Source organism: Pteropus vampyrus, unplaced genomic scaffold, assembly GCF_000151845.1.
Source record: "Pteropus vampyrus isolate Shadow unplaced genomic scaffold, Pvam_2.0 Scaffold7, whole genome shotgun sequence".
Classification (NCBI taxonomy): domain Eukaryota; kingdom Metazoa; phylum Chordata; class Mammalia; order Chiroptera; family Pteropodidae; genus Pteropus; species Pteropus vampyrus.
In genome coordinates, this window is record NW_011888788.1 from 8,038,532 (window position 1) to 8,050,962 (window position 12,431).

Here is a 12,431-nt window from a genome sequence, read left to right on the forward strand (position 1 = left end):
AAAATATTAAATGTAAAGAAATAATGTATGAATATCACAAACACTCAACAGAAACAATACAAAGATGAACAAAAAAGACATGTAAATAAGAAAATTAGTCTGGCCTTTGATTTCTTTTATGAAATTTAGATGCCAGAACCACTTTGAGAACATCTAAAGATTTTGATTAGAAAATATGAGACTCCCATAATTTAAAATGGAGCACGTTTTCTTTTATGTGCATAAACCAAAGAAAGATATCTTTATCGAGGAAAAAGTATTCTAACAACTGAAACAACCTATTTCCTCAGCCTGTAGCGCTCCCACACTTCTCCTTATCTGGCAGCTTCTTTATGCTCATCATCCTTCAGAATCAGTTCAGTGGCAGTTCCTTCCATGGGCCCTCAGACTAAAGCATGTTGCCACGTTACTATCTCTTTCAAAGAATGAAATCATTTTCTAGCACATTTTAGAATTTGTGTTTATATATTAAATTACATTCACCATTAAATACCAATCTTCACATCAGGTTATAAGACTCGTGAGGGCAGGCACAGTCCCTACATTGCTCAACACTGTATACACAGTGCATAGCACAGTATCTGGAAGAGCAAACACAATAGATGTGTTGAGAAGGAAAGGGAAGGAAGAGAAGGGAGTCAGACATCTCCCTTGAACTGGTGGGGTGCATGGGGGTGGGGCAGGAACCTGAAGCAAAAGGAGAAGAGCAGTAAAAGGCAGTAAGGTACAGTGTTAGGGCAACTCTAACAAAATACCACAAATTAGGTGGCTTATAAACAACAGAAATTCCTTTCTCAAAGTTCTCAAAGGGTGTCAGCAAGGTTGGGTTCTGCTAAGCTCTTCTTCCAGGTCGCAGACTGTACACTTGTTGTTTCCCCACATTGCAGGACAAGTGAGCTTTCTAGTGACTCTTACAAAGACACTAATCTCATTCATAAAGTTTTGACCCTCATGACCTCATCTAATCCTAATTACCTCCCAAAGGTCCCACCTCCTAATTGCATCACATTGTTGCAGGTAGTTTCAACATCTGAATTGTGGGGGGACACAAACATTCAATCCATAATAGGTAGACTGCTGGGCACATGATCTAAAGAGGGGTCCCAAGAGGTCTGCTAGAGAAGGCCTCATTCACATATGAGTATGGGATGTCGGTAGTTATATATGGCTATTCAGAGTGGAGAAAGAGATAAACGAAGGAGTTAGTCTGTGAAAACATGGAGAGAGAAGGGATGAAAGATGAGACAAGAATATCTTTCTCTAATCTCCAACTAAAATCCTTCTCTTATAGATTAATTTTTATTGAATAAGTAAAAATTGTTTGTGTGTCTCAAAAAGACAGATTTCAGTTTATAACATCTCTCTAGATAGGGTGTTGTTCTATTCCAAGAGTTGACAATGAAAACTATTTTTTCTCTAAAAAAAAAATGTTTTTCATATTTTGTCTGTTTTGTTTAACTTCAGCCTTAGAAGGAAAACTATATCCAGCAAACCAGAGCATCTTAAAAGTAGTAAGTTCTCTCCAGCTCCCTTTGTAATGGGGGCGCTCTCATCACCTGTGTGACCAGTTCCAGGCTTTGCCTTCCATACCATTACAGTTTATCTGGCTATTAAGGGCTCCATTGTTTGTTGGGGTCACAAGGTAGTATGTCTATGCTTCTAAGTGTCACAGAATATTGTCATTGGGGGATTTTCTACACCAGGCAGTTCAAATAGAATTAGGCAAAATCCCAAGGGACAAGTGGCATTCCACTACTAGGACACTCATGGGTGCTATGCTGATGGAAATTCCAACATCCATAGTGAGAAATGAGCAGGTAACATAACTCTTCTGTCTGGGAAACAGACAGTGTTAGCACAAGATAGTAGCCTGGTTTGGCTCTCAGTGCTGGACACCAGCTGGGCACAGCTCTCTCCCAGTGCCAATTCCAAGTACTCCTTATGGTTCCTTTGGGTCAGAACTCTGACACCGCACCTCCCAACCCAGGCAAGTTTCCTTTAGCTTGGCTTTTTCTAAGTTTTGTTTCTTCAGAAGTTAAGAGTCAGCTTTCTCTTGCAAATTCCAGCATAAAATAAAAAAATTCAGTGTTTACAATGCCCATTAAAGTGTTTAATATTTTGGTACATATTTCTTCTTTTATCCATGAATATTATATGTAGACTGTGAAACCAGGGGAAATAGACATATGTCTGAAGTCACATTACCAATCAGTGAGTAAACAATTATATATAAAAATCAATGTTATAAATGTTGTGGTTTAAATAACTTACATGCATTCTCATTTTTGTCAGCTTAATTTATTCATTTTAATAGAGTTTTGTTAAGATCTCCAATGTTTCTTGGTTGGTTAATTTCTCCTCATAGTACTGCAGGTTTTACTTTTATTAGCTTGAAGGTTATGTTTTTGATTGCCTACAAGTTCATGATTAGCATAGTTTCTTATTGGCTTGTTCTCTTTTTTTCATAATTATATGGCCTCTTGTTTTTATCCTAGTAATGCTGTTTTAAATTTTATTTTAACAGATATTATTTTTTTACACTGCTTTTTTTTTTTTTTACTTAGAATTTTGTTTCCATGCTTTTTGAATCTTTCTATATGATGCTGTTTTACGTTTTTTGTTTTTTGTTTTTTTTTTGTCTCATGGAAGCAGTCTATTTCAAATTCAATTTTACAAACTGTACTTTTTGAAAGGAAAGTTTAATCTATTCACATTTTCTGTGAGTTTAGTGGAGTTTATTTTTATCATCGTATTTTTGGTTGGAGATAACCATGCCTTTTTTATTGCTGTGATTCTCTTTCTCTGCCTTCTGTTGGTTTAGTAAAATGTTCTATTTTTCCTTTTTTTATTTGCTTTGCAATAAATTGTTTTGCTTGAACAATTTTGCTTGTCTGTTTGCTTGTCTGTTTTTGGTTTCACAGTTGTCTCATCTGGCCCTCCAGGGCCCTAATCTAGAGCCAAGTTCTCTTACCAGCAGTCAAATTGCAAATGTGGCAGATTCATGCTCAGATGAGTGGCCCAGTTGACACAGCTCCTGGTCATACAGATGTGTCTATATCCCCAACTTTCTCAGGCTTCAGCTCATTAGAAACTCTATCCCTAAGAAAACATTGGAAGAAGAATTTCACCTTCCCATCATAAATAGGGGTGTCCACCCAAGCATCTGTCATCTACAGAACACTTTTAGTCCACTTTACCTGGAAGCAACCAAAACTTCTTATAAAAACTGCCTGTTTCACATTCAAATTGCAGCAACGTCTTACCTTCTGCTCTACTCACCATTCTGCGTTTCTATCTGTCTACTGTGGCAACGCTTGCCTTTTATTGAGGCCAGTCGTGTTTCTCTATGTATATTTTCTCCCTCTTGCTTTACAATTGGAGCAAAAATGTCATCTTGACCTGAAAACTCTATTCTATAATTATGGCCTAAATATTGACTTGTCTCTCTCGAGCCATCCACTTTGATTCTCAAAAGACTGTTTTGGAAGTCAGAGAGCTGAACATGGACTGTTTCTTTTCCTTTTTTCTCTAATGATCTACTTATCCTCAAGGCAATGTAGATGCCTCTTACTGAGAAGGGGAAAGGTCATGATAAAAAGGAAACACTAAAAAGCAAAAGCTCAAAAATTACTATTTTGAGATGTTTTTTATATATGTCCTTAATGAGGTATATGCTTAAAAGCCTAGCTTAAGCCACAAATGTGTGCATGGAATTAAGCATAGACCATTCTAGCAACAATTACTGAGATTGAATTAATGTGGCTTATTGACTTTCTCCAGCATTTTCTATTTCTTCTGGTGTGTCAACTACAGGAACTTGAGAAAGATGAGGAGGAGAATGTTGCATTCTTTAGGTCCTGCTGCCTAAAGTGAGGGACAGGGAGAAAGAAAGTTTGCCACAGTGGGAAGAGGAAGAGATGATAGAAGCAGATTTATCCTATGGGGACTGTGAATCCAGACCAATTCTTGGCTTTCATGGGGTTGTATAAAGAGGTAACAATGGAGTAACAGGATCAGGAACCCTCAAATAGGTAAGGGGAGTAAATGACTTTGAAAAAAAAATGTCCTGACATATTAAAATACATATCTACTAAGCTGTCCACTGTGTTCACATCCAAAATCCATTCACTTTCCGTTCTCTTCTGGCTGATCTTTTGTGAAACTCTTTCCTCTTCCAGGCCATGCTGAATGCTCAGGTGAACCAGATTCCATATGGACTTTAATGCCTGTGAAACAATATACGAACAATGTGGTGCCCATGGTTGACCTGGGCATATGGATCACTCAATAACAGTGAATTCAACTTAAAAAAAAAATCTATCTTGATACATATTTTTAACAGTAAATACACTGGGAATAGTGATGACAAAAACTGCAGCAAAACATTGACAGAATTTTACTTTTTAAAATCATATTTAGTGGATGGTGTGATGACCAGTTTTATGTGTCAAATTGGCTAGGCTATACATCCCAATATTTCAATCAAACACTAAAGGTATTGCTATGAGGTATATTATAGATTTGACTAACATCTACAACTGGTAGACTTTAAATCACAGGAATTATCCTCAAAAATCCAAATGCATCTCACTCAATTGTTTGAAAGGCCTTAAGAGCAGAACCAATGTGTCCTTGAGAAAGAAGAAATTCTGCCCATAGACTGCAGCTTAAGCTTGTGCCCAAGAATTTTCACCTTCTCTTTCTGGTTGCCCATCATATTCAGAGTTGCCTATCCAGCCCCCACAATCACACAAGCCAATTCCCTGTAATTAATCTCTCAATATGTGTGTGTGTGTGTGTGTGTGTGTGTGAGTGTGTGTGTATGCACATGTGTGTGTGTGTGTGTGCACACATGCGTGTATGTATCCTACTGGTTCTGTTTCTCTTGTGGAACCTTAACTGATACAGATTTTAATGCTGGAAGTGTTTTGAAAGGGATAGAATCTTAAGAACAAGTTTTCTGACTGGGTTCTCTAGTTTAATTAGATTTAAAAGCATTAATGCATATTTTCAGTGGTAAAGAGGAAACTGATAATCTATAGCATTAGAGATAGGCAAAATATCACCATTGGATACTCCTTATCAAATACCTATAAACAGCAAGATTCTGGGAAAACACATATTTGATACTGTATAACAATTTAGTCAAGCTAAGCAATATAATGGAATTGGCAGGCTGCTTTTTAGCTTACACTGGAGAAAGTAAAAGGAAATGATGAGCTCAGAGCTCAAGCTCTGCATAAATGACTTGAAAGTTTCTATGTCTGCCCTGAAAGAAGCCTTTATCTCCTGTAGCTGCAGGAATGAGATTTATAAAAACCAAACTCAGAGTCTTGTCCTGAGAGTGGCTGGATTAGAATGCAAATTGAATTCTTAGCCTTATGGATGTTTCCTATTAAGGTGATGTCATTGAGTAGAAAAAGATCCTGAAAATTGGAATGGAGACATATGAGAAGATCTCAGTGAAGCTGGGCACATTGAATCCCTAAATTCTGCTGCATTTCCTTTGCCAGTAGAAGAGGACATTGCACTTGTGTCAAGAGAAGTTAAAACTGCTTTGCCCGAAAAGCCATAATGGTTTCTCCTTGAGGTAGCTGCCTCGAAAGACACTTTGATTCCCCTCAGGAACAACCCTCACCATTCCTCTTTGCTTTGACCTATAACTAGACTCAATTCCCAACGGGCTTCAGAGGATGAGATGCGAAGTGTGGCCTGAGATGAAATACGCTACACACCAAAAGGATACCATGATTTTTCCAAATTATACAGACAGAAATGTGAGTAATATGTATGGAAATAGATATTAAAGGTACAGGTGTGGGATAATGGTATAAGGAATATAAAAATGGATCAGGCCAGACTTATTGATATGGGCCCTCTTAATGGAGATTCTGCATTTAATGTTGCAGCTCGAGGGGTTAGAAAAGGCTTTTCTAGTCTGTCTGTTTGGTTTGCAGAAACATGGACCAAAAGGTGACTAAATGAAGTTGAATTGCCAGAACTGCCTTTATATACTGTAGAGGAAGGTATCCAAAGTCTTAGATATATTATAATATTGGAATAGATTTATCATTTAAGAATCTGCTCACCCACTCTGGCACAGTCCAGGGGATACTTCCTTTGCCAGGACTGTGAGAAATAAATTTGTGAGGGGAACTCCAGTATCTTTAAGAACTCTGTGGTTGCTCTTCTCTGTAGGTCAGAAATTATAGCTGGAGCTACTGGCTGTCACCAAACTCTGATCCCTAAATGCAACAGGGATAATTAGATGCCAAGGTGGCAAGGTCCACGTGGCACAACTTAATTGCCAAAGACAAGGAGGACATGGTTACCATAATGGGCAGTGGAATCACAGCAGTAATCGGAATAGTCTGTCAGATACCTATAATGTTGGCAGTTGATCACAGTGTCCCTGAAAAGAAATAGAAGGTTAGTCAAATTATTACTTGATTTGTGTAAGTGGGAGTGTTCTATGTCAAGTGAATAGAAGTCTAACATGAATAATCAAAACAGTCATATCTCCTCAATCAATTCCCAGAGTTAAGTCAATTTATAGACTCAGAACTCCCTCAAGAAAAAGGAAGCCCTATCCTATGGAGGAAGGACCCTCCTATACTACCAAAAATGTGTACCTTCTTACTAGAATAGACATTTACACCAATATGGATTGGCTTGTCCTGTATGCAATATTTCCACTAAAACTGTGGATTTATAAAATGACTGTTCACTCTCATGGTATTTCACACAGCATTGCTTCTGATTAAGAAATTCACTTTACAGCAAATGAAGTGCAGCAATTGGCCCAGGCTTATGAAATTCACCATGTTCCCCATCATTCTGAAGCAACTACTTGGAAGAACAGTGAAATGGCCTTTTAAAGATTCAGTTGCACTCTCTGCTAGGTAAAAGTACTTTGCAGAGCTGGGGCAATGCCTAACTCAGCATTCAATATATAGTGCTGATTCTCTAATAGCCTAGATTGACAGCTCCAGGAATCAAGAGCTGAAAATGGGAGTGGCATCACTCACTATCACCCCCAGTGTCCCATTAGTAAAAATTTTGCCTTCTATCTCTATGATCTTATGCTATGCTGGTCTAGAAGTCTTAGTTCTAAAGGAAGAATTTCTTCTATCAAGAGACACAACAATAATTTCATCAAAGCAGAAGACTGCCACCTGGCCACTTTGGACTCCTCCTGCCTTTGAATCAACAGGCAAAGAAGGATTTACTGTACTGAATGGCATGATTGATCTTGATTACCAAGTAAAAATTGAATTGTTGTAACGCAATGGAAGTAAAAAAGGGTATGTCTGGAATACAGGAGATCCCTAGAATGTCTCTTAGTGCTACAATGTTTTATGATAAAGTCAATGGAAAACTACAATGATCCAATTAAAGCAGGACTGCTAATGGCCCAGACTCTTCAGAAGTGAAGGTTTGGGTCACCCCCACCAGGCAAAGAATTATGACTAGCTGAGGTGCATGTTGAGAGCAATGGGTAGTGAAAGAAGGTACTTATAAACACTGGCTTTGTGGCTAAAACCATGTGGCCAGTTGCAGAAATTAAGACTTTAATAGTTATGACTATGTCTTCTTTATTTTGTTATGTATATGTTTATGTGTATACAGCAAATATTTTTGTTTTCTTTCCTGTTTTATCCCCTTATCATACAATATAAGATGCATTAATAGTTAACTTTACATCATTGTACTTAACTTATAGGATATCAAGAAAAAGAGTGAATATCACCCAAAGACTTTGTATTCTCTTCTGGGGAAAGAGTTAGAACATTTTCAGTTGCATTCAGGATAGTTACATTATTTTAGATGGAACTATCTTTGTTATTGTCTTTATTTAGATATTAAATATGGTTTAAGGAGCTGTGTATAGGCACCAAGTTGACAAGGGGTGAACTGTGATGATCAGCTTTATATGTAAGCTTAGCTAGGCTATAGTCCCTAGTTATTAAGTCAAACACTAATCTATATGCACCTGATTGATACAGATGGGCAGAAGAAAAAGAAAACCCAACCTCATGTTTCCATACATAAAGCATTAGTTTTCCAAAATAAGGGTTATGTATAATACTGATTAGTAATAGTTAGGTGCTTTATATATAGTGTCTCACTTAATCTTCACCATGATCTGTGAAGATAAGTGATGAGAATACAGAGGGCAAATAACTAGCTTGAAATCTTTCAATTAGTAAGTTCAAGATCAGGATTTAAACCCAAATTGTCTAATTTGAAAACCCAACCTTTCTTTACTGAGATACATAGCCTGCCCTACAGCAACTAAAAATTCCACAAACACTTAGAAACAGTATGCTACTATGCAAACTGCTCATTCTAGCTTTCCCTATCATTATCCCTTATCTTATTTACAACAATCGAGATTGTTTTCTGAACCAAGTGGTTTTTTTAATAGCCTTAGGACTATTATTTTATTTGTTTATCTGTTAATTTTGAATTTGAATTCTTGCTGAAAGAAGACAGTATAATTTAAATAATCAGGGAATGGAAGACAGCCCAGCAATCCTCCCATTCTTTGCTTATGTACTTGGGCAAATCACTTAAATCTACTGGGCCCCAGTTTTATTCCTCATTTATTAAGAAATAATAATAATAAAGAAGTGATAATCATTATCTAAATTCTTCACACAATTTTTGTGAGGATCTTTTGAGATACCGTAAGTGAAGTCTCAGCATAAATTTAAGAATTGAGTTCTATATTTATATTTTCTATTGACTTAGACTGTAAAGTGCTTGATGATAGTTCCATATCTTGCTCACCTTTGTCAAACCTGTGGCACATGATCCAATGCAAAACAGTTATCACAATAAATATGCATTTGGGTGAATAGTAGGTACTAAGTTATAAAAAGGTTATATACTTCATAAAGGTGATGGTTATGTCTGTTTTATTTTTTGTTTTTACTGCTCTATCTCCAATGTCCAATATTAGCCTGACATACAATCAAAATAAACAAATAACAATTAAAAGAGCATGACAGTCAAGAAGTCTTTTGATGGACATTGAGAAAATAATTATCCAAGCCTGTCTATAACTTCCTATTTTCTCTCTGTCCCTTTCAAGCTTTCATATTTATGTTCATCTTTAAGAAGCCATACTTCTTAAATGTCTGGCCTGAATCACAACAGTCTTCTCCTTACTGCTTATTCTTTCCTGCTTTCTTCTCCTGAAAGTGTGCCCTTAGAGGTCACTAACAGTCACTGGTCAAAGGATGCCAATGAAACTCTGGGATCCCCTTTGACTCTTTAAATTTTTTTCAATTTTAATTTTTTTTATTTTTGCTCTTTTTTCCATCCCAAATCATAAGGGAAATATAAGTTCTTCTTCATCTAGTGGATATGATGTTGACTTGCTACAAAAGGGATAAACATTTGGAATTATTGTTGTGACAAATATCAATAATAAAAACCATTAAATATTTTCAAAATGAATGGATGAAGGTTCTTAATTTTTTAAGGCTCATTTTCTTGCCTACGAAATTGAGCTTTCATAAATATAGTAAATTTAAAAAACACTTTGCTGGTAACATTTTTGTATGAAAGAAGTAGAAAGGGACTTAGATATTTTTGTCTCTAATAATTTACAGTCTCTGCTTTCCCTCTGCTCTTTTTCAGGGCCTTCCTTATGGGTTGCTCTCAGTCAGCAGGGACTGAGCTACACAGTGCATGGTATCCACATTATCTTCCCAAGAGCTCACCGTTGCCAACTCATGTACTTCAGGTAAGATGGAGTTAGAATTCTAATTAATCCAACAGCATCCTTTTCTGAAAGAAAGATGAAAGAAACAGAAGAGGAAAGTAGGAAGGGACAGAAGAAGGGAGGGAGGAAGTAAAGGAAAGAAAAAGGAAAGATGGAAGAGGAAATATTTAATTTCCATGATGATGTTCATCCAATATTTAGTAGTAGAAGAGATTCCCGTGAATTCTAAAATACTAAAAGGTGAATATTTAAGAGTTACACTTCCATGTTAAATTAATAATTTTGAAGGTGAAGGAGGAAGAAACCGTGGAGACTTTCCTTATGTTTTACTATAAACACCCCCTGGCTCCCGAAATAATTAGATAAGGTCTCTCTCTCTACCAATAATTGCCTAATGAGCCACAGAGCTCTATCTGCCAAGGGCTCTTGGAAGAAAATGGATGGTCGAGAACCAGCGATCTAGGCTCAGACAACTCAGCTCCTGGAACATGAATCCAGACTATTTTAGCACCCCTGCAGAGGGCCAAACGTGAGCCTCAGAAGGTTCACTTTCACTTTGGAGGAAATCCAAGAGAGGTGCTAGGAATATTTTCGCCATACTCAGTCTGAAAGTTTGGGATTCTCTTCTCTTGTGCTATCAAGCTACATCACCTGTGAAACCGCTGCTGTGGAACAAGAGATCTCCAAACCTGCTCTTTTCAAAATCCGTGTCCCAGATTACTGGAGGAGACAGAGCTAGAAGTAGGACCCTCTGGCTTAAACTTTAAGCCCTTGTCATTGGAAGTTATAATTCTTCCAGCAATGCTGTGCACTTACAGTGGCTCATGGCAACTGGGCCCTCTTTCTGAACTTGAGTTTCTCATCTATAAAAAGGTAAGTGGGAACAGACAGCTGAATTGTAAAAACATTGTCATGTGAAGGCTCTATTATTGGCCAAAGAAAAGCCTGCTGAGTTATTATTTTCCAGTACATTTGCTTTACCTGGGAGTACAGTGGGTTGGGATGGATAGAGGTACATGTATATTCCTTTGTTCGACTCCAGGGGGCAGCAGCTTCATGGGTAAAGAGAGGTCAGTAGGAATAAACAACATGTAGGGAATACGGTTATCCATCTCTTGTCTGAGGTAAGGAGACAGGTTCACCAAAATAAATTTTTCTAAAGAAACACAAAATTTTGTGAAATCAAGCCCAAATTCTAAAGAAACTATGCTTCCTGGGAGATCCTCAGAACATGAAAATCATTGGTGCAATGATAATATTTCTCCCGAAGGGTTTTCCTTAGATTTTCCTGGATGGGTTTTTGGTGAGAGCAGATTTATTTTTTAACAAGTGCACACACATGGCATCCTCTTTCTTGATGACAAGGACTTTCTATTTTTCCAAAATGTGCCTGGCAAGTCCCAAAGCCAGAGAAACAAGACTAGGAGGCCTGATGTTACACAATGTGTTACAAGTGCTAGCCTAAGCTGTTCTGGTTTCCTGGTCTCTCCTGATTCAACAGAGATGTGTTGCATGTGTTGCATTAACACTAAGGAGTTTCCTACCTAGCAGCAATTCTGCATCTTTACTTTATATTTTCATTTTCATTAGTGGGAAGGAAGGGAGAAAGGAAGGAAGGAAGGAAGGAAGAAAGGAAGGAAGGAAGGAAGGAAGGAAGGAAGGAAGGAAGGAAGGAAGGAAGGAAGGAAGGAAGGAAGGAAGGAAGGAAGGAAGGAAGGAAGGAACACAATAGCAGAAGACTCAGATTATTTTTACAGAATTGCCAGCTTTTAATTTTTTCCCCTGTGTGGCTTTAAGTCCAGTGCTTACAGCAGAGGCTTTTAAAATTCTTGCAGCTAGAAAGTTGATGTTTCTGAAAGAATGAATATGCATGACACACATCATCTACAATTTATTAGTCTGCTTCATTGGTCATTATTGAGATTTGATTGTAATGCTTGGTGGCATTAACATCCTCTCCAAATCTCCCTAACAACATTTATGGTCAGTAATAATATTTGTTCAGTCCTTGAGCTGTGCTTTGCAGAATGAATCTGCTAGGGCTCATCTTGCCTCATTACTCCTATCAGGGCTCCCGTAGTCATGCCACACTCCAGTGACATGCCAAACCCAAACGATGTCTTTTAAATATTTTCTCTGACATATTTCATTTGAAATGCTTGCCATTCCATTAGTGCTATGCACCAGGAAGTGACAGATTATGGAGGAAGAGTTGTTTTCTTCAGGTGAGCATAATAATAGGCAGATGTCATAACAATATTGGGGGGGCTAGAGAAGACCTCTATGAACATGTCCAGGAAAGCTCCTTTGAAGTCATTTCCTCAGCCCAGACACACAATGTTGGTGCCCCATTCAGATGTCCTCATATCACTTTCATTGGCATTGTGTACCCATTCTCCCAGCTTTTGCACATTTTGCTACTAATGGCTGCCTCCTGCCACCATGGGCATTGCAGCTGCCCCGACACTGCCCCACAAAGGAGCTTATGGCTAATAACTGACTGGTGCAGAAGAGCAAAAGCCCAGGTCCTTTGCCTTGAGGCTGAACAAACTTGGAGGTGTAATTGATGCTCCAGAGCCCCTCGCAGGATCAAGCTGTGGCTGGGGCTTCACTTGAAATCACACCCACGCTTGGCCTCCTCCCCCTCTCTTTCCTGCTTCCCACCATTGCTTACTGGCCTCTCCAGGGAGCCCTTCCT